At 37.7% G+C, this 24,105-nt stretch overlaps 1 protein-coding gene and 1 pseudogene across 2 annotated transcripts in view; one reads left to right on the forward strand and one right to left on the reverse strand.

Moving 5' to 3' along the window:
* Nucleotides 1-24,105, reverse strand: part of LUZP2 (leucine zipper protein 2) — a 469,487-nt gene that overhangs the window by 419,342 nt on the left and 26,040 nt on the right. The gene's annotated exons all lie outside the window — the stretch shown is intronic.
* LOC114220050 (U1 small nuclear ribonucleoprotein A pseudogene) lies at nucleotides 17,232-18,197 on the forward strand (annotated as a pseudogene).

A 24,105-nucleotide genomic window follows, 5' to 3' on the forward strand; every position in this document is an offset into this window, starting at 1 on the left:
AGTGTGGAACCCAAAGGGGCTCAATCTTACAACCCTGAGATCACGACCTGAACCAAACCAAGTGTTGGATGCTTAACCAACTGAGCCACCCAGGTGCCCCATCACTTCCTTTTTAAAATCCTTATGTTCTATTGTTAGATCAGTGTATTACATACACATACATACACACACATATGTGTATTAATTTGTTTTTCACTCTAGAGGTGTTCAAGAGGTGGAATATAAGAAAAAATACTTATTCTACTTATTCCAAAATTCAACCTGATGATTAGCAATCCCAATCAAAATCCCAGCAAGTTGTTTTGTGCATATTGACAAACTGTTTCTGATGTTTTTATGGCATACCAAAAACACACAAGAGCCATCACAATATTGAAGGAGAATAACAAGTTTGGGGAATGGGCACTTGCCCACTTCAAGGATTACTATAAAGCCACAAGTGTGTTATTGGTGAAAAAAATAAACAAATAGGTCAACCGAACCAACTAGATCAAAAACAGACTCACATAAAAATAGTCAACTGATTTTTCTTAAAGCTTTTATTTATTTATTTAGAGAGAAGGAGAGAGCACGAGCCAGGGGAGGGGCAGAAGGAGATCTTAATCTTAAGCAGACTCCCCGCTGAGTGTGGGAGCCTGACCTGGGGCTTGATCCCACAACCCTAAGATCATGACCTGAGCTGAAATCAAGAGTTGGACGCTTAACCAACTAACCACCCAGGCGCCACTAGTCAACTGATTTTTAACAAAGGGGCAAATTTTTTTCAACAAATGCTGCTAGAACAACTAGATATCCACATATAAAAGCTGACTCTAGACACAACCTAATAGTCTTCACAAAAACTCAAAACTACATCATAGGCCTAACTGTAAAATGCAAAATTATAAGAATACTGTTGCAGCATGGAAAAAAAAATCTAAATGATCAAGGGTATATTGTTGACATTTTAGATAGAACATCAAAAGTCTCAATTCATAAAAAAAAAGTTTCAATTCATGAAACAAATAACTGAGAATCTAGACTTTAATAAAACTAAAAGAACATTTGCTCTAAATAGATAAGGTAAGAGAATGAGAAGACAAGCCATGGACTGGGAGAAAAGATTTGCAAAAAATCTGATAAAGTATCGCCATCTAAAATATACAAAAATGCCTAAAATGCAACAACAAGAAAACAAAACCCAATTAAAAATGGGCCAAAGACATGAACAGACACTTTATCAAAGAAGATATACAGATAGGGAAAAAAAAAAAACATATAAAATGATAAAACAGCATGGTATGTCATCAGGGAAAGGCAAATGAAAACAATAACATAACACTACACACACAAAAAAAAATTTTAAGTAAGTAAAAACAAAATCTACGGAGACTGAATCATAAACCACAGAAAACAGGAGTTGACCTACAAAATTGAAAAGGAGGAAAAATATTTGTATTATTAAAACTACAAAACACTGCTGAAAATAATAATGATAATATAAATAAATAAGAAGATATTCCTCATTCAAGAATTGGAAGACTTAATATTGTTATCATGTCAATAATATATAATAAAATCTATAAACTCAACAACACCATTCTAATCAATGTATCAACCCTAATTATTTTTCAGCCATAGAAAAACTTATTCTAATACACATTTGGCATCTCAGTCAGACCCAGAGACCCAAAACAATATTGAATCTGACCAAACTTGAAAAACTCCTACTTCTGGATTTCAAAACTATGAAACACTTATCAGAAAATATAGGGAAATAGTGTCATGACATTGGCTTTGGCAATAATTTATTGGATATGACAAAATAATATACAAATGACAAACACAACATGTTCAACATCACCGATCATTAGGGATATGCAAATCAAAACTAATAAGACAAGGCCTCACACCCATTAGGAGGGCTACTGCAAAATAAGCAGAAAATAGCACATATTGACAAGGATGTGGAAATAGTGGAAACCTATACACTGTTCATAGGAAAGTAAAATGGTGTGGCCATTGTGAACAATAGTATGCTGATTCTTCAAAAGATGAAAAACAGAATTATCATATGATCAACAGTTGCACTACTGTATATTGTATATACCCTCTCCCTCCAAATTGAAAACAGGAAATAGAATATTGCACACTTGTGTTTATAGCAACATTTTTAATTTGGAAAAAAAAAGAGAAGTGTTTATCAACAGACAAACACATAAACATAATGTGGCACATACATACAATGGAATATTATTCAGCCTTAAAAAGGAAAGACGTTCTGACACCAGAAAAAAAATAAATAAACATAAACTTGATGAAAACACCTTAAAACTCTAACACTAGCCTGCATTAACATACTGTAAAGATCTGGAGAAATATATTCAAAACCAGAAAATGACAGGGGAAAGAAATTTCCTTTTTAATTCCATAGAGTTGATGTAGATTTAGAATTTTATTCACTGTATTTTATTTAAATAGGTTCATGTTTTTAAAAGGAGAGTAAGGAATGATTACTGTCCTGGTAATCTTTTTAATCCTTGTGATTTTTACAAAATTTAACAGAGCAGAAAGATACAGAGTACAAACTGAGGAGGTACGGAGGAGGGATGCAAATATATTAAATGCCTATGTGCAATACATTGAGTATTTCCTATAATCCTCATACATGGCAAGGTCAACATTATGCTGAATTTTATATATGTGCACAAAAAGAATGAGATAATTTAAGTAAGTTGCTACAAACAGCTAGTAAATGGCAGCTCCAAAACTCATACAGAAACAAATGATGATTGTTTATAAAAAATAAAACAGGTACCTGCCAAGGGGCCCTGAGAGCATAAAGGAGGGAAGAATTAAATGGAATATGTAACAGAAATCAGCAAGAACAAATTTTATGTTCATATATATTTTTTTAAATCTTTTATTTATTTATTTATTTATTTATTTATTTATTTATTTATTTATTTATTTGAGAGAGAGAATGAGATAGAGAGAGCATGAGAAGGGGCAGGGTCAGAGGGAGAAGCAGACTCCCTGCTCAGCAGGGAGCCCGATGCGGGACTGGAGCCCGATGCGGAACTCGATCCCCGGACTCCAGGATCATGACCTGAGCCAAAGGCAGTGGCTTAACCAACTGAGCCACCCAGGCACCCTATGTTCATATATTTTTTATCAGGAGACCAAAATATTTTAAATTCCAGGCATATCCTTTCGAAAGCACATCAGAGAACAGAGAAGACAGTTTGAAAGGCAAATAAAATGATTTAGGACCTTGGAGGCTTTATTTTAAGTGAAACTTAGGATAAAACAACTAGGCAAGCATTATTTGGGCAAATAAATATATGAATATGAAAATATCAATTTCAAAGCAGTATAAGGAGAGTTGAACGACTAGGAAATAACGATTCATCAAAAAGAAAAAAAGATCAAACACTTCTGAATGGCTGACAAATGCCAAAGAAGTAAAAAATAGATGGCATCTCCCACATGCAGAATTGAATGAAACTTCTTAAAACACAATTAGCAACCTGGCGAAGACATGGGGGAAGAGCCTGATTTTGGTGTGAAATAGGAAGGAAAGGATCCATGGAATTCCGTATGCAGGAGAAAATCAGTGATTCCACATTTTCTGTATATACACACATACAATATGAACTCTGGAATTTTATTTAATTTTTTTAAAGATTTTATTTATTTATTTGACAGAAAGAGAGATAGCAAGAGCAGGAACACAAGCAGGGGGAGTGGGAGAGGGAGAAGTGGGCTTCCTGCTGAGCACGGAGCCCGATGCGGGGCTCGATCCCAGGACCCTGGGATCATGACCTGAGCTGAAGGCAAACGCTTAATGACTGAGCCACCCAGGTGCCCCATGAGCTCTGGAATTTTAAACTGAAAACTAGTATATACACACTTTTATCTTTTTAGGAGGGTATTATTAATGTTTTTCAGGTTAGATATATAGAACAAATTGTAGAAAATATTGGCCTCAGGGAATCTAATTTTATTAAGCATGAGGAATTTTAACAGAACTATCTCCCTCTTTGTTTATCCAATTCTGGTCTGATGTTATTTCTTACAAGAAGGTTTTATTATATAATTTTATCTGAGAATTTAATATAATCATAGTGGGAAAATGCAAAGGCATTGTTAGATGATCTAAGATAGCTATATAATTAGGACTCTAATATTGTCATTTCAGAATAGAATCATGTGCTACAGTTTTCATATCCAAACTATAGGAAATACGTTATTACACTTGAAGAGCTTGATATGCCAGCATCCACCCTCTCATCATTGCCTTCCAAGCAGTTCATACCATGTCAGGGAAAATCACTATGGAAGCAAACATGTAAGTATAGCAAATACAATCAAATACAGCAAAAGGAGGATATACTACTTGTAGTGCTTTCTTTGTAACTGGGCAAGGGATGGAAGTGGGAGACAGGATTTGTGTTGTAAGTGACATCTGAGATGGTTCTTTGGGGATGAGCAGGATCTCAAGGGCAAGTAAGAGTAGAGAAATGTGTAGAAAAATAACTATTTCAGTGTAACTTAAATAATAAGGGCCTTAATTACAGAAGGACAGAAGGTATTCAAATAAAAAGTATCTTTATCCTTCAAGTATGAATTATATTTAGAAATTATAAATATATTTCAATATAGCAAGGCTCCCCTTTTGGCTAACAATATTTTCACTATTTCTCTAAATATTTTACTTTGATGAATTAGAAGTTTATTTAAATGACAGCACGTATCTTATTGACAATTAGCATAAGTACATTTGAAAACAGGTTTTTACTTCCTAGTTTCCTATCTACCTAAAATCTGTTACCAAACAGAGGACCTATTTGCTAATTAATATAGTAAATACTTGCTGAGTATTTAGTATATATCTAGAATGGTTCCAAGAGCTAAATTAGCTGTGAACAAATAAAATTGAAACAGAGATTATACTTTAGAGAATAGGAAGACAATACAGTAAACAAATTCATCAACAATCTATTTTCAGTAAACAGTGCAACAAAGACAATAAACAAAGGGCACTGTGTTCAAGAACAAAGGACGGGAAGAATGTAAATGTTAGATGAAAGGTCAGGGACAGTCTCTCTGGGGAGGAGTCATGTCCATTAAGTCTTAAATGATGAGAAGCAGCAGGCATTTTAAAGAACGGAATTAACATGACACATGCAAAGGCCTCAGAAAAGAAAAATGCTTGGTGTGGCCAATATCAGTATATTCAGCTGGAGGACTGAAGCAACAGTGTGACATAAGCTGATTGATATATTAAAACTCTAGCTCTAGGGGCACCTGGGTGGCTCAGCCGGTTAAGCTGCTGCCTTCAGCTCAAGTCATGATCCCAGGGTCCTGGGATCGAGCCCCGCATCGGGCTCCTTGCTCAGCTGGGGGCCTGCTTCTCCCTCTCCCTCTGCTGTTCCCTCTGCTTGTGCTCCCTCTCTCTCTCTCTCTCACTGTCTGTCAAATAAATAAATAAATCTTAAAAAAAAAATCTAGCTCTACTTATGAGGAGCATATTAAAATATAAAAGTGAAAGTGGAAGAAACCTATTAAGAGAGAAAAGGAGACCACTTTTTAGATGGCAAAAAATTTGGTAACTTTGAAAAGATACTTGCGACATGTATAGCTAACAGAAGGTTGATATCTATCACCCATCATCTGTTATCTATCAATGTACATAAGTATTTATTATGTTTTAAGAAAACTAGGATTAACAACCCCATAGAAAAGTGGGCAGGGGTTTTGAACTGAGAGTGTATATTAAAAGAAATGCAAATAGACCTTAAATATATTGAAAAAAAAAGTTTAACCGTATTTTTTTAATATTGGGGGGGGAAGCAAAATTTGATCCTAAATCACATCCCAAAAATGTGTCCCAAAGTTATTCTGGTAAAAATATGAACTGATGTAGATACAAGTATATTCAGTGCAGAAGAGAATAAACAACCCAACTGTCCATCAACTGGAGGACTATTTGACTAGACTATGGTACAAAGGGATACATACACACAAAAATCAAATAGGGATATTTTTAGAAGTATTTTGTAGACAGTTGTAAAATGGGGGCATTAGCTACATAAGAATGTGAAATCAAAAGAGTATTTGTTTTTCCTATAGAAGATATATATTTTATCTATATTTCATACATATGTATATGCATGTGTGTATATTTCATATGGTGAGCAGGCTAGTGTTTAGCACATCCATGATCGTTATCAAGAATCAAACTGCAGATTTAACAATGGTTACAAATGTCAAGCAGAGAAACTGGCAGATGAAATATTCTAATGCTGAAGTTACACATTTAACTTGCCCTGAATCCCCAAACTGATGAGAATAATGCAAATCTCCTCAGTGAATTCATAATTGTGTGCACTGCATTGGAAATTTTTAGATGCCTTAGTATTAGAATCAGGGTACTTTTGGATGAATTAAATGAAAAAAAAAGATATTAATATTAATATTTGCAACAAGTAAATGGAGGGGAGAAAAAGAACAAGACGTTTAGGATATTTCAATCAAAACTTCCAAAAGAAAAATAGTCTAAGGTAAACACAAAGTTTTGATTTTTTTTCAGAAAAACAAAACAAAACAAAACAAAACCCTCAAATTTGGCTTCTCTGCCCAGAATGGTTTGGGGATCATTTACATTTTCAAGATAAAATGAAGATATTTATTAGTAGTCTATAATAAGCTATTAGTAGTATGCAAAACACTATTGTTGACTTTCAAAAAGATGAAATTTCCAAAATTTTAGAATGCTTTATAGATGTATTTATATAACTTGACAGGCTCTCTATATTTAATGATTGACATCTAATTTTGTATTATAGGATAACTTTATACAACAATCATAATCATTTGACCTGTTAAATGGGAAAAAACTGCTAGAGTACTACCAGTGATCTTGAGCAAAATTATTTTTTTTTTATAATTTAAATAGTTGAAAGCCTTACACTTCTTGATTCCTGACCTTGAGCAAGAATATGTTAACCTTAGTGTGAAGAGGGCAATTTATTGGCAGAATATAGATATTCCTAATGATGATTAATTGTGTATGTTTATATTCTAATATGATCCTCAAAAACCACTAGTTACAGTTTTTGTTTGTTTGTTTGTTTTGTTTTTTTATTCAGGTGTCAGAACTTACGGCATACACTTTCAGAAGGGCTATGATTAGTACTCATGTTCCCCCCTTGGAAAGCTAATGAATTAAGAGTTTTTTGCTACAAGGTTGAATTCAGTGATTTGATCTCATGAACTGAGCACCTAGAAAAAGACAAAGCTTGCATACATTCATTCATCTTTTCATCCATTCAAATTATTGAATGGCTAAATTATCCCTATTTCTAGGCTCGGTCTTGCGTATAAAGACATAATGAACAAAACGGACAGTCTCTGTCTTATAGGACTTACTGTCCCAGAGATGGAAAAATCTACAAAATTTCATCAACAAACTATTAGATAATCACAAACTGAAATGAGTTCTGTGATGCGGAGTATGAACAATGGTATGATGGAAGAAAATGACAGGAGGGACCAATCAGGAGCCCAGGGTGAGAACAGACATCTCTGAACAATGGTCAGACAGAAGTTATGTACACAATCTAAGAAGAAGAGTTAAAATGTCTGGAAGTTCAATTTTCATGTAGCCCAGCATGCTACCAAATAATCAAGTATTTCTCAGCAACCAGAAGAGCATGACCAGAAAAGCCATGTAAAGTAATTTATTAGGGAGTGTGAAAGGACGGATGTTGTCTTCAATACACTTTAGGTTATTTCTTTAAAGAGCGGAATCTCCAAGACACTTTGTTAGGGTCACTCTGTAGAAAAGGATCAGGTGGTGGGAGCAAATGAAATGAATTCTCTGTTGAGTACTAGTAAGGAACTGAGCTGGCCCTCAGTCACATCACTACCTACCCTCCAGAGAAGAAATGATTCGCCAGTTAACAATCATCCTTTTAAAAATTTTTATTTGTGCCATCAGCATTTACAACAGCATTTCCTAAGACATGTTTCAAAGAACCTGCTTCCATGTGCGGTTCTTTGGTAGCTAAATTAATTTGGTCATTTCTGCCTATGTATCCGATATATCCTTAGAGGTTCCTGTGCATTAATAAATAAAAGATTATGAAAACTCCCGCAGTAAAGAAACCTGTTTAACTGCCTTGGTAGGTTTCCCAAGAGAATTATTTTGTTCATTTAATGCCTATTAATGTTTATTGAAACTAGTGTCCCTAAAACATGCTGAGAAACATGATTTTGACTCTAAAGAATCATTTACTTCCTTTTGCATTTTCAATTAGCCATCAGATTTTCATGAAAGGAAACTTTTATACTTCCTCAACAAAAGCAAAATGCCTACACCTACTACGAAGAGAAGATTGAGCCATATTTTCAATGAAAGCCTCTTGGAGAGACCTCTGCAGAGGCATTTAACAAGAAACGGAAGTCCAGCCCTGTGAATTTGTAATTTCCTGCTTCTTAGGATGCTGATGTCTGGTCACAAACCCAAGTTCCCTAGCACAACCAATTATAAATTGTACTCTATTCAGCTCTATTTGTATTCTGAGCTTTATGTTTGAAAGATTTTTTTTAAGACTTCTCTGAGAAATTTTTAAAGCTCTAAAGAGGAGTGAAGCATTTGCAAAGAAATAAGGCGATGACCCAGAAGCAGACTGTAGAGTGACCCAATTTGTAAGAAAAGAAGAGCAGGCTCAGTGTAAGGTCTTATTTTCTCAAGGCTGGATTAAGTGGGGTTTGTGTTTAGGAGGGAAGGGAGGAAACTGAATAAAGGCACTGAAAATACAGAAATTTCCAGAAGAGGCCAATAAATTACAAATTGTGTTGCATGTGAGACAGGAAGACACACACACAGAGGGAGAGAGAGAGAACAAAAGTAAAGGAAGACTCCCACACTGCAGTTAGCATTACACTGCAACAGCCTGGAAATGCCCAAAACCTTATTCAGATAATACAGCTACTTGTCAGAGAAAAAGTGACTTTTCTTACCTCTTTACCCTCGAGGCTTGGAAAAACTACCGTATTTTAATAAAAATGCTTCTGAATACATAGTTAATTAGAATCACTTTTTTTATTTCATTACAATCTATATTCTTATGGAGACACTCAGTAGTTCTAACTATTGTCTGTTCTTTTGCAGCACAGTATAAATACCAAGGCATGTGTGCCTCTTTTACAGAAGATAAACCATACTGAGGAAGGAGAAAAGCATTATCTTCAGAATATATTGCTCAGAGCCTCTTTGGCAGTTACTCCAGTTTCTTTCAATGTTTCTAAAAAAGAAAGAAGACAGACAGAGAGAAGGAGAGAGAGAGAGAGAGAGAAACTTGACTCCCAGAATCCCAAATGTGATAAGAGAGTTACAATTGGGGTCACCAACTGTTTCTATTCCAATAAAGATAATAAAAAGCATCTGAATCCCCTTCCCAATGGAGGTTAATGGGCAAAAGCCTCTGGGAGCACCATCTCCATGGTCAAATAGTGGCCAGTGCCACGTGGAAGACCACTTAGAACAGTGCAGGATCCCACCCAGGACAGTGGTTTTTTTTTTCATGTACTGTCTGACTATTGTTTCATTCTAATGGAGAACACAAAGGGACAAGGAAACTCTTTGATGGACTGGTCCATTTCCATCAAAGGACCTAAAACTTCTACCTCAGTATGCCTAAAAAGATCAAAAGTAAATCCTAGCACAGAAAGACAGGTCCTCAAATAGAAATAAAACCCAGGGTGATGATTTTCTTTTAGTACATTATAATACTGTCAGGCATTAGCAAGTATTAAAATAATCTGGCTGAACGCTCTTTAAACATGAGATGCTTTAACAAAGTCACGTGGAACACAGTCAAGTAAAAAGATAGTTTTGTGATTAGAGATCAGGAAGACCAAAATAAGTAGTGAAAAAATCGTCTATAGTTCTTAACTTGCCTCTCAGCATTAAACAAAACAAAAGGCGGAAACGGGGATTAAAATTGCATCTTCAAACCAAAGTTTGACCTCCTCCTTTATTCATTGTTTTTGTCTTTTTTCCTGGTGTCTTAAATTATGCAACCGATTAATTGGTGCTAACTGATTTGTTAGCTTTGGAGCCCTGCAGGGAGTGAAGCACTTCATAGGATGATTCTTTTGGAAGCATGAAGGGATACAGACCAACTCAGGAACCATGATGGATATTTCCCTTAAAACAATGTGTATCCTTTATGGAAAAAAAGGGGGGGGAAAGACGTCAAAAAGACACAAAGAGGGAAAGGAAGCAGGAAAAGGGGGAAAGACAGGAGGAAGGAGGGAGGAAAAGGACACATTTTTAAGTGAAAAAAACATTACACTGGTCCTTCGGTATTTGGAACTATGTATGCTATTTTCGTTTGGGGATTCATAAAATGATGGATAGAAAGAGCAAGCGTCTGTAAAGATATATCAAAACAGCAAGTCTAAACAGTAAATAAGGTAAGCTCTGTAAGTTTCTAAGCATCTTTCATACATGCCTGGATCCCACCACCTGCTTCCTATCTAAATCCAAGTTTTTACTTTACACTCAACTAACATATGTCACAAAAACATACAGATTTCCTAAGGGACCTTTCTTAAGTACACATTTGTTGCTAGGAAGATTATTGGTCTGTGTGTATAACATCCCAGAGAATTTGCAGAGCAGAGATATTCTTTTAATAGGATGAAAGCAAGAAAAAAAAATCATAATATCCCAACAGATCTATTTTTATCTTTTCTTGGTTTCACTAGCATTAACCTAAGTCCTAATTTATCTGCATCACATTAAAGGACCTCCAATCTGATCCCACCTATGACAGCATGTTCCTAAAGCTACAGTCATATGAACTTAATTTTGCTCCCAGAAATGAGAGCCAACATTTTGCCCAAGTTGCTTCCTCTGCCTGGACATCAACTCTGGGTCACGGTCATATTTGTACAAAGACACAGTAGTATCAAAACTATCACGTAATTAGAAATATCAGATAATCCCACTCTATGCCCTCTAGAAATGAGCATGTAGAAAATGTTTGTAATATAACCTTAGAACTAAAGGATTTTTAAAATAATTTAATATTGCCATGCAGTATTTCCCCAAATGCAGTACACATGATTAAGCTGTGAAGATTTTAAGTAATACAAGTATACATTTAAAAAACATAGAATCATTATGCATTCATTTCTATGGTTTCCTTTTGCATATTGGTGAGTTAAATTTGTTTTCTTTTATAAGCAGTAAGTTTCTTTCAAAATCAACACACTTAAGTTAAAAACAGAAAGTTGGGTTAAGGAAAATTACTAAGAGAAGACTATTTCTGTTGCTAGGAGTTGTTATCAAAACCAGGAAATTGGAATAACACTGACACAATTCTAGAGGGAAATAATACTAAAATATATTCTTCAGTTAGGCGGGACTGGAGAAACCTAACGTGTAACATCTACTATGCAACTTTCTTCCACCACATTTCTTCTCTAATTATACAAGTAGTTAGAAAAAACAGAGATCTCCTGTTTTCTTTCCCACCCACCCCACCCCATTTCCTCCGATGGTAACATTTTGCAAAACTATAGCACAACGTCAAAACCAAGATACTGACAACGATGTAGTCCAGAATACAGAACATTTCCATCACTACAAAAATCCACTGTTACCATCTATTCATCCATCTACCTACTCTTACCCCAAACCTGACACCTGGAAACCATTGTTTTCCTCCTCTACAATTTTGTCATTTCAAGAGTGTTATAAGAATGGTATTATACAGTATGTGAACTTTGAGGATTGACTTATTGCAACCAATATAATTCCCTAGAGATTAAACCAAGTCATCAAATCGATCTGTAGTACTTTCCTTCATTTTGATGTATTCTGTGATATGGACATAACAGGATTTGTGTAGTCATTCACTTCCTGAGGACTGTTTCAGTTTTGGACTATTACAAATAAAATTGCTGTAAATGAAACTATACAAGCTTTTGTGTGGACCTAAGTTTTCATTTCTCTTCACTATGCCCAAGAGTTCAATTGCTGGGTTACATATATTGTAGCTGATAGTTGCATGTTTAGTATTTTCAAGAACTGCCAAACTGTTTTTCCACAGTGGCTGTAGCACTTCACATTCACACCAGCAATATATAAGTGATCCAGCTTCTCTACATCCTTGCCAATGTTTGATGTTGACATTCTGTTTTACTTTATCCATTCTGATAAGTATATAATGGGATCACATAGTGGTGTTAGCTTGCATTTACTTGATGAATAATGATGTTGAACGTCTTTCATGTGCTTATTTGCCATCTGTATGTCTTCATTGGTGAATTGTCTGTTTATGTCTTTGCCCATTTTCCCATTAGAGAATTCATTTTGTTACTGTTGAGTTTTGAGAGTTATTTCTAGATACTATCCCCTTTTCAGATATGCGAGTTGCAAATATTTTCTCCTCGCCTGTAGCTTTTTTTGTTGGTCTTGACAGCGTCTTTTGCAGATCAAAAGCTGTAAATTTTGATCAGCTGAGTTAATTTTTTCTTTTGCGAATTGTTTTTATCAAGTATAAGAAGTGTTTTCCTTGCCCTAGTGTTATTGCTGAATTTTACCTCAAATCTGTGCTGTTAATTTTAGGTATCATAAAAAAGATAGTCCTGAACAATTCACTGTTCTATTCACTTTTAGGATTTGAAGAAAATCCTATTAACTCTGTTGTACACTACTATCTCTGGGAAGTCCTGAAAGCAAGTTTTTCCTGACCTCAGTGACAGGTAATGAACATTCTTAAATTAGGTAGTGACTGAATTACATAATTTCAGCATGTTTCTCTCTGTGTATATATGTTATATTCTGCCTACCAATTATTTTGCAACAATTTTATAACCAACTTCTAGAAGGCCTTCTACTTTAAATCTTGTATTTTTTACATGTTTTATCCATGTTTTTTCTGTTGTCCTCATTTGCCCACCAATTTTAGCATTTTTACTCAATTGGTGTGATGTAAAATGCTACCACCACTCTGGAAAACAGTTTAGCAGCTCTTGGACACACCTGTATCTCTTTAAATTTGAGCCACTTCAAATCAGCAATAAAAATAAAAAATAAGAACAGTTGTTGAGTTACTGAAGAGAGACTGAGTATGTCTGAGGACTAGAGCAGCTCACTTACCACGATGGTTCTCTCGAATTCCACATTTACATCATTCTGAGATCATCATCATCATCACACAGCAATGCCAAATCAGAAAATCAGAGGGAATTTGAATTGGTAAGAGTTGTGTCCCTTTCACTACAGCAGAGGTTTTCATTCAGTGAAGTCCCTATATAAAAACTACTGACTACTAACAAAATTTAGCAAAGGCAAGGGAAGAGGCTGACGTCTTTTCAAGGACACTTTCACTGTACCTCTTATGATCCTAGGCTTCGTCATAAGCCTTCTTCTAAACTGTCGACTATTGAGGGTCAAATGTTCAATGATTTTGGGATCATGATATGGAAACATCAGAAAAGGATGAAATGTAACTTTGTTTGATCCCCTAACTTGATAAAGAATTAATTTCAATGAAACAATATTGAAGGCCAGAACTTTCATATTCTCCTCACTGACCCAGCATATTGTCCCCATTCAACTTTTAAAAGTTGCTATTCAATATTTCATAATTAAATGAATCAATTTACTTTGCAGTAACTGTATTATTAATTGCTTCCTACACAGTTGCTGTGCCAAGGAATTTGAAAGACTTTATTGACTAATGTATAAACAACATTGCTCTTCCTCAGTAAAAATAGCATTTCCAAGGTTTATGGTGGATTTCAGGGAAAGGGTCATTATCATTACCTAAAGTCTAAGGGATTTAGTTCTGAATTAGAAAAAAAGTAACTTTTTCAACTAGATGTCTCGGAAGTTGACAGAATAGAATCTTTCTAAAGAAGAGCTCTTGTATATAAAGAAAAGCCTTAGCTTTGGCTGCCTGCATGTTTGATTAAAGCCGAAATTCTCATAAGGATACATCCTTGTTATAATCAGGCCATGCATTTTTAACATTAGTCACATTATATCACCTTGGGTGGGTGCCCAGCACAAGAGAACAGATACTGTGACTTGAATTGCAACATGCAAGCTATACAACTATACTTTGTTTTGAAAATATTTTAATATATTAATTTTTATACTGAAAGGTAGCATTTAATATCTTTATCACTTGACAGAAGATGGAACTGGCCAGCTCAACTTCTGAAACACTTGCAGTATCTAAGAAAATTAGAGAACGAGATTCTTCTAACAGCATCTAACATTTTGTTTAGGGTACGTTAAATTCTGATTTATCATGAGATAAATGAGTGGAGATACCAATTCAACTCTTCACTGGCCTTGTGCCTCACCTGACTTTCTTTTTTAAGGAGGCTTGACATAAAAATATATTAAGGATTTTTTATTTTGAATTATATAGAATTATATAAATAACATTTTCACTTTTATCTAATGCTTTATGCCCCACTGCCTCTAAGACCTAGATTAAAGATCTTTCATTGGGGTCAGAGTTAATATTTTACAAAGTAATTCGCAGATTTGTAATAAAAGCCAAGCCCATTGAATCTTAACCTGCCCAGAGAGATTAGGTAGAACCTCAATTAAAATAATATTGTTATCTCCTATGACTCATTTACCTCTAAATACTGGTTACCAGGATCCTGATTTAGAGCTAAACAGGCAATCTAAATAAACTAACCTGACAAAATGAGAACCATTACCAATATGTGCAGCATAATAGACTCTTATCTCTGACTTAACATATTTCAAATTATTTTATTAATAGATCAATGCTTGATATTTTAAGTGAATTAACATTTTTTTTTAAAGATTTTATTTATTTTTTGACAGAGAGAGACACAGTGAGAGAGGGAACACAAGCAGGGGGAGTGGGAGAGGGAGAAAGCAGGCCTCCCGCGGAGCAAGGAGCCCGATGCGGGGCTCGATCCCAGGACCCGGGGATCATGACCTGAGCTGAAGGCAAATGCTTAACGACTGAGCCACCCAGGCGCCCCTAAGTGAATTAACATGTTTTAATTTACTCACTAAACACCATTAAACTATGCATGATCCCAGGTATATGAAGAATTTACATATGATGTTAAAGGTACTGAGTAGAGGTTTCTTTTTTTTTCCCATTTATGTTTTTCTACATTTTCCACATTGTCCACAATGCTATGAAAATAAAATATTTTTTATTTTTGAAACTTAACTGTTACTTCAAATAAAAAGGAACTACTTCTTCAAGCCCCAAGTTTGAGGAGAAAGTGTCAGATTAATCATAATCTATAGGGACATAAAACGTGGACAACACCTAGATTTCTTAAACTGAAAAGTAATTGTAAGGCAACACAATAAAAATCCATGTTAAAGGATTCTCATTGTATAGCCAGATGCTTACTAAAAGCAGGTCAGGGAAGGTTTATCATACAATAATTTATCAGGGACTATTTTTTAAAGACAATGCCATAAAACGACTGTTGAAATATCAGGTATGGATTGGTGGAGAGAAATTTGAGGGAAGATCTTCGGTTTGACATTATGTAGGTGAAAGGTAAAAATAAGACATATACTTTTTACAAGTATGTATAATAAAGTTTTGTCCCTGGGGCGCCTGGGTGGCTCAGTCGGTTAGGCATCTGCCTTCCACTCAGGTCACGATCCTGGGGTCCTGGGTTTGAGCCCCACGTCGGGCTCCCTGCTCAGCGGGGAGTCTGCTTCTCCCTCTGCCCCTCCCACCAGCTTGTGCTCTCTCTTGCCATCTCTCTCAAATAAATAAAATCTTAAAAAAAAAAAAAAAAGTTTTGGTGCTGAAATTGAGAATAGGAACATTGTTTTAAAGTCTCTTTACTGACTCCTGTAAATTATAAAAATAGAGTTATCTTTACTATGTAAATTTTGGCTTTAAATTATAATAGTCCTGGGGTGCCTGGGTGGCTTAGTTGGTTGAGTGACTGACTCTTGATTTTGGCTCACTACTACTACTACTACTACTACTACTACTACTGTCATGATCTCAGGGTTGGGCTCCATGCCCAGCGTGAGCCTGCTTATCTCTCTCTCCCTCTGCCTTCCCTCACCCCCCTCCACTTGTGTGCTCTCTCTCGCTCTCAAAAAAAAAAAAAAAAGAAAAGAAAAGAAGAGAAATGAAAAGTATGACAGTCTTTCTGAGTAAGACCAAACCAAACTCCATCTGAGAAGTCCATAGAACTTCTTACTGTCGAAAGGACGATTGTGTAGCCCTATTAGCTCATGCCTTTTCTTACATGATTATATAAAAGCAAAAATAAAAATACTTTAGAATTGGGAATAAGATTTAAATATCACTTCAAATGTAGACAATGTGACAATTTATCAAATCACATATTTATTCAGCACATGGGCCAAGCTTTTGACAATGAGTTACGCAGAACATGAAGAAGCCTAAGACTGAGGTCTTGCCTTCAGAAGATATCCAGACTGAAGAGCCTCTACCTTGTTCACACATAGAGAGCCTCTACCTTGCTCACACATACAGAATTTGCTTACAGATGCACTTAACAATCTCCACAGCTATATTCATAGCTTTGTATTATATAGTTAGATGAATGAAAGTGGGTTTTCTCTTCTTTTAGGGAGGTACAGAAAAAAAAAACCACAGTATGAGAAAAAGACTTAATTTTTAGAATTAGGTTAATAAAAGCATGTGAATATGCCAATTAATATTTACTGTCTTCTCGGGGTGCCTGGGTGGCTCAGTCGTTAATTGTCTGCCTTCGGCTCAGGTCATGATCCTAGGGTCCTGGGATCAAGCCCTGCATCGGGCTCCCTGCTCTGCGGGAAGCTTGCTTCTCCCTCTCCCACTCCCCCTGCTTGTGTTCCCTCTCTCGCTATGTCTCTCTCTGTCAAATAAATAAATAGTCTTAAAAAATATTTACTATCTTCTGACACAAATTGTTACAAGTTCTGTTATGAGATAGTAAAGGGTATGTACCCTATTGTGAAACCATCATGAACAAGTTGGTTCTCTAGCTTTTTATTTGTAATAGCACTTTCTTTAATGTTTTCTCCATAGATAATATAACCTCCTCATAAAATCAGCTATTTGTATCTATTAGAAAAACTTTGGTCCAATTATTGCCAAATATTAAACTACTCAAAAAAGGTTTCTTTGCAGAGTCTAATTTCTTCCATTAAAAAATAAAATCAGGGGTAGTCGACTCTCAGAAACGTAGGAGGCGGCTCTTGCGGGAGCTGCGGCTCTGTTGCTCTACCTCGGCATCTCTCTCCATGGCAGTTCCCGAGACCCGCCCCAACCACACTATTTATATCAACAATCCCAACGAGAAGATCAAGAAGGATGAGCTGAAGAAGTCCCTCTACGCCATCTTCTCCCAGTTTGGCCAGATCCTGGATATCCTGGTTTCCCGAAGCCTGAAGATGAGGGGCCAGGCATTTGTCATTTTCAAGGAGGTCAGCAGCGCCACCAATGCCCTGTGCTCCATGCAGGGTTTTCCCTTCTACGACAAGCCCATGCGCATTCAGTATGCCAAGACTGACTCGGATATCATTGCCAAGATGAAGGGCACCTTCGTGGAGCGGGACCGTAAGCGGGAGAAGAGGAAGCCCAAGAGCCAGGAGACTCCAGCGGCCAAGAAGGCCGTACAGGGTGGGGCAGCCGCCCCCGTGGTGGGGACTGTCCAGGGGCCTGTCCCGGGCATGCCCCCGATGACCCAGGCACCCCGCATCATGCACCACATGCCTGGCCAGCCTCCCTACATGCCGCCTCCTGGCATGATCCCACCTCCAGGCCTGGCTCCTGGCCAGATCCTGCCAGGGGCCATGCCCCCGCAGCAGCTTATGCCGGGGCAGATGCCCCCTGCTCAGCCTCTTTCAGAAAATCCACCAAATCACATCTTATTCCTCACCAACTTGCCCGAGGAGACCAACGAGCTCATGCTGTCCATGCTTTTCAACCAGTTCCCTGGCCTCAAGGAGGTCCGACTGGTCCCTGGGCGGCACGACATTGCCTTTGTGGAGTTTGACAATGAGGTACAGGCAGGGGCTGCTCGTGACGCACTGCAGGGCTTCAAGATCACCCAGAACAATGCCATGAAGATCTCCTTTGCCAAGAAGTAGCACCTTTTCCCCCTGCCTGCCCCTGCCCCCTGTTCTGGGGCCACCCCTTCCCCCCCTTGGCTGAACCCCCTGAAGGTAAGTCCCCCTTGGGGGCCTTCTCAGAGCCGTGTGTGAGTGAGTGGTCGCCACACAGCATTGTACCCAGAGTCTGTCCCCAGACATTGCACCTGGCACTGTTAGGTTGGAATTAAAATGGTTTTTTTTTAGGAAAAAAAAATAAATAAATAAAATAAAATCAGGGGTGCCTGGGTGGCTCAGTCAGTTAAGCGACTGCCTTCAGGTCAGGTCATGATCCTGGAGTCCCAGGATCGAGTCCCACATCGGACTCCCTGCTCAGCGGGGAGTCTGCTTCTCCCTCTGACCCTTCCCCCTCTCATGTGCTCTCTCTCATTCTCTCTCTCTGTCTCAAATAGATAAATAAAATCTTTAAAAAAAATCAATTTCTAGTATTTCATTTGGTGGTGGTTACAAACCAGTGGTCAAAGGAAACATGCATGTAAATTGTATTTCTAACAACATTCCTCCAGAAACAAGTTTCATGACATAGAAGTCTTGAAATCAGGAGAAACGGGAGCAAGATGGCGGAGGAGTAGGAGACCTGGATTTCGTCTGGTCTCAGGAATTCAGCTGAATAGGGATCAAACAATTCTGAACACCTACAAACTGAACAGGAGATTGAAGATAAGAATAGTAACAACACTCTGAACAGAAAAGCGACCACTTTCTGGAAGGTAGGACGTGCAGAGAAGTGAATCTGAGGCGATATTCGGGAGGATAGACGGCGGGGGAGGGGGCCTCCGTCGACCGCTTTTGGCAAGTGATAGAGCCGCGGAGCACAAAATCAGAACTTTGAGAACTCGGCTCCACTGAGGGACGATGCTCCAGTGGCTAACCGGGGGGTGGAACCCTCGTGGGACAGTGTGGTCTCAGAACCCTCGGGGTCACAGAAAGACCGGGGGTGTCTGAGTGTAGCAGAGCTCCCAGGTATCGGAGCGGGGAAGCCAGCTGCAGAGATGGAGCCGAGGCACGGGCTCTCAGCTCCGGGTTGCCATAAACTGTGATCCGCGGCCCACTCGGACCGCTGCTCTTCCAGCAGGGACCCAACAAGCGGCAGAGCTGGGGAGACTCCCCTTCCTCCCCCGGGAGGAGCGGTGCAGGAGCACACTGCAGGGATCTACGGTGTTTGGAGACTCCACACGGGGTCGGGTGCCAGACATAGAAATGCTCGGTCACAGGCCGGGTGAGCACGGAGTGCAGCCGGAGACCGGGTAGTCAGGAGTGACTGCTTTTCTCTGGGGGCGCACTGAGGAGTGGGGCCCCGAGTTCTCGGCTCCTCCGGGCAGAGATTAGGAGGCCACCATTTTCATCCTGGTCCTCCAAAGCTGTAGGGAGAGCTTGCAGGGAACAAACGCTCCTGAGAGCAAACCGGAGCAGCTTGCTTAGCCCGGACCGACAAGGGCGGGGCAATTCAGCCTCCGGCAAAGACATTTGGGAACCACGGCAACAGGCCCCTCCCCCAGAAGATCAGCACGAACAGCCAGCAAGCCAAGACCAAATTTACCGATCAAGGAGAACGGGAGCACTCCAGCGCTAGGGGAATACTGCACATAGAATTCATGGCTTTTTTACCACAATTCATTAGTTTTTCAAAGTAAATATTTTTTACCTGTTTTTTTTTTAATTTTTCTTTTTCCCTTTTTCAACCAACATCTTATCAATCCCTTTTTTAAAAAAACATTTTTTATTTTTCATTTTTAGAGTCATATTTTTATCCCTTCATAGTAGTTACCCTTATTTTTGGCATACATATATAAGTCGTTCTCTCTTTAAAATTTTGAGATACAGTTTCTTCTAACAGATCAAAATATACCCTAAATCACTAGTGTATGGCTTTGTTCTAGTCTGCCTGATCACATCTCTCCCTTTTTTTTTTCTTTTTTCTTTTTTTAAATCTTCTTCTTTTTAAAAAACAACTTATCTTATCAATTCCTTTTATAAAATCTTTTATAATTTTCATCCTTACAGTCATCTTCCATCCCTTCATTGTATCAACCCTTATTTTGTACATATATAAGTATTTCTTCCTTTAAAATTTTAGCAGGCACTTTCTTCCAACAGACCAAAATACTCCCAAAATCTAGTGTGTGGCACTGATCTATGCACTAGCCTGATCATATCTGACATATTCTGTTTTTTTTGTTTTGTTTTGTTCTGTTTTTGTTTGTTTTTATCTTTTTCTTTTTCCTTTTTTTTTTTTTTTCCTCTTTCTTCTTTCTTTCCCTTTCTTGTTCCCTGGTTTCAGGTCTTTTATGATTTGTATAGAGTATATTTGCTGGAGACGTTGTTAACCTGTGAGCATTCTGTTCTCTCATTCATCTATTCTCCTCTGGACAAAATGACAAGATGAAAAAAATCACCTCAGCAAAAAGAACAAGAGGTAGTACCATCTGCCAGGGACCCACTCAATACTGACATTACTACGATGTCGGACCTAGAGTTCAGAATCATGACTTTTAAAGATACTAGCTGGGCTTGAAAAAAGTGTGGAAATTATTAGAGAAACCCTTTCTGGAGAAATAAAAGAACTAAAATCTAACCAAGTCGAAATCAAAAAGGCTATTCATGAGGTGCAATCAAAAATGGGGGCACTAACTCCTAGGATAAATGAGGCAGAAGACAGAATCAGCGATATAGAAGACCAAATGATGGAAAATAAAGAGGCTGAGAAAAAGAGAGAGAAACAACTACAGGATCACGAGGGCAAATTCAAGAGATAAGCGATACGATAAGACGAAACAACATTAGAGTAATTGGGATCCCAGAAGAAGAAGAAAGAGAGAGAGGGGCAGAAGGTATATTGGAGCAAATAATAGCAGAGAACTTCCCTAAATTGGGGAAGGAAACAGGCATCAAAATCCAGGAGGCACAGAGAACCCCTCTCAAAATCAATAAAAATAGGTCAACACCCCAACATCTAATAGTAAAACTTACGAGTCTCAGAGACAAAGAGAAAATCCTGAAAGCAGCTCGGGAGAAGAGATATGTAACCTACAATGGTAGAAACATTAGATTGGCAACAGACCTATCCACAGAGACCTGGCAGGCCAGAAAGGACTGGCATGATATCTTCAGAGCACTAAACGAGAAAAATATGCAGCCAAGAATAATATATCCAGCTAGGCTGTCATTGAAAATAGAAGGAGAGATAAAAAGCTTCCAGGACAAAAAAGAACTAAAGGAATTTGCAAACATGAAATCACCCCTCCAAGAAATATTGAAAGGGGTCCTCTAAGCCAAAAGAGAGCCTATAAAGCAGCATAGATCAGAAAGAAACACAGACAATATAAAGTAACAGTCACCTTACAGGCAATACAATGGCACTAAATTCATACCTTTCAATAGTTACCCTGAAAGTAAATGGGCTAAATGCCCCAATCAAAAGACACAGGCTATCAGATTGGATTAAGAAACAAGACCCATCCATATGCTGTCTGCAAGAGACTCATTTCAGACCCAAAGACACCCCCAGATTGAAAGTGAGGGTGTGGAAAACCATTTATCATGCTAATGGACACCAAAAGAAAGCTGGGGTGGCAATCCTTATATCAGACAAATTAGATTTTAAAACAAAGACTGTAATAAGAGATGAAGAAGGACACTATATCCTACTTAAAGGGTCTATCCAACAAGGAGATCTAACAATTGTAAATATCTATGCCCCTAACATGGGAGCAGTCAATTATATAAGGCAATTAATAACAAAAGCAAAGAAACACATTGACAACAATACAATAATAGTGGGGGACGATAACACCCCCCTGACTGAAATGGACAGATCATCTAAGCAAAAGATCAACAAGGAAATAAAGACTTTAAATGAAACACTGGACCAAATGGACTTTACAGACATATTCAGAACATTCCAACCCAATGCAACAGAATACACATTCTTCTCCAGTGCCCATGGAACATTCACCAGAATTGATCACATCCTAGGTCACAAATCAAGTCTCAACCAGTACCAAAAGATTAGGATTATTCCGTGCATATTTTCAGACCACAATGCTTTGAAACTAGAACTCAATCACAAGAGGAAAGTCGGAAAGAACTCAAATACATGGTGGCTAAAGAGCATCCCACTGAAGAATGAATGGGTCAACCAGGAAATTAAAGAAGATTAAAAAAATTCATGGAAACCAATGAAAATGAAAACACAACTGTTCAAAATCTCTGGGATACAGCAAAGGCAGTCCTGAGAGGAAAGTATATGGCAATACAAGCCTTTCTCAAGAAACAAGAAAGGTCTCAAATACACAACCTAACCCTACACCTAAAGGAGCTAGAGAAAAAACAGCAAATAAAGCCTAAACCCAGCAGGAGAAGAGAAATAATAGAGATCAGAGCAGAAATCAATGAAATAGAAACCAAAAGAACAATAGAACAGATCAACAAAACTAGGAGCTGGTTCTTTGAAAGAAGTAACAAGATTGAGAAACCCCTGGCCAGACTTATCAAAAAGAAAAGAGAAATGACCCAAATCAACAAAATTATGAATGAAACAGGAGAGATCACAACCAACACCCAAGAAATACAAACAATTCTAAGAACATATTATGAGCAACTCTATGCCAGCAAATTAGATAACATGGAAGAAATGGGTGCATTCCTAGAGATGTATCAACTACCAAATTGAACCAGGAAGAAATAGAAAACCTGAACAGACCTATAGCCACTAACGAAATTGAAGCACTCATCAAAAATCTCCCAAGAAACAAAAGCCCAGGGCCAGAAGTCTTCCCAGGGGAATTCTATCAAACATTTAAAGAAGAATTAATACCTATTCTCCTGAAACTGTTCCAAAACATAGAAATGGAAGGAAAACTTGCAAACTCATTTTATGAGGCCACCATTACCTTGATCCCCAAACCAGACAAAGACCCCATCAAAAAAGAGAATTACAGACTAATATCCTTGATGAACATGGATGCAGAAATTCTCACCAAAATACTAGCCAATAGGATCCAACAGTACATTAAAAGGCTTACTCACCACGACCAAGTGGGATTTATCCCTGGGCTGCAAGGTTGGTTCAACATCCGCAAATCAATCAACGTGATACAATACATTAACAAAAGAAAGAACAAGAATCATATGATCCTCTCAATAGATGCAGAAAAAGCATTTGACAAAGTACAGCATCCTTTCCTGATCAAAACTCTTCAGAGTATAGGGATAGAGGGTACATACCTCAATATCATAAAAGCCATCTATGAAAAACCTACAGCAAATATCATTCTCAATGGGGAAAGGCTGAGAGCTTTTCCCCTAAGGTCAGGAACGCGGCAGGGATGTCCACTCTCACCACTGCTATTCAACATAGTGTTAGAAGTCCTAGCCACAGCAATCAGACAACAAAAAGAAATCAAAGGCATCCAAATCGGCAAAGAAGAAGTCAAACTCTCACTCTTTGCAGATGATATGATACTGCATGTGGAAAACCCAAAAGACTCCACCCCAAAACTGCTAGAACTCATACAGGAATTCAGTAAAGTGGCAGGATATAAAATCAATGCACAGAAATCAGTGACATTCCTATACACCAACAACAAGACAGAAGAGAGACAAATCAAGGAGTCGATCCCATTTACAATTGCACCCAAAACCATAAGATACCTAGGAATAAATTTAACCAAAGAGGCAAAGGATCTGTACTCAGAAAACTATAATATACTCATGAAAGAAATTGAAGACACAAAGAAATGGAAAAATGTTCCATTCTCATGGATTGGAAGAACAAACACTGTGAAGATGTCAATGCTACCTGGAGCAATCTACACATTCAATGCAATCCCCATCAAAATACCATCCATTTTTTTCAAAGAAATGGAACAAATAATCCTAAAATTTGTATGGAATCAGAAGAGACCCCGAATAGCCAGAGGAATATTGAAAAAGAAAAGCAA

This window comes from Eumetopias jubatus, unplaced genomic scaffold (assembly GCF_037043125.1).
Source record: "Eumetopias jubatus isolate StellerSeaLion01/CBP00866 unplaced genomic scaffold, mEumJub1_p1.0 scaffold_13, whole genome shotgun sequence".
Taxonomy (NCBI): Eukaryota; Metazoa; Chordata; class Mammalia; order Carnivora; family Otariidae; genus Eumetopias; species Eumetopias jubatus.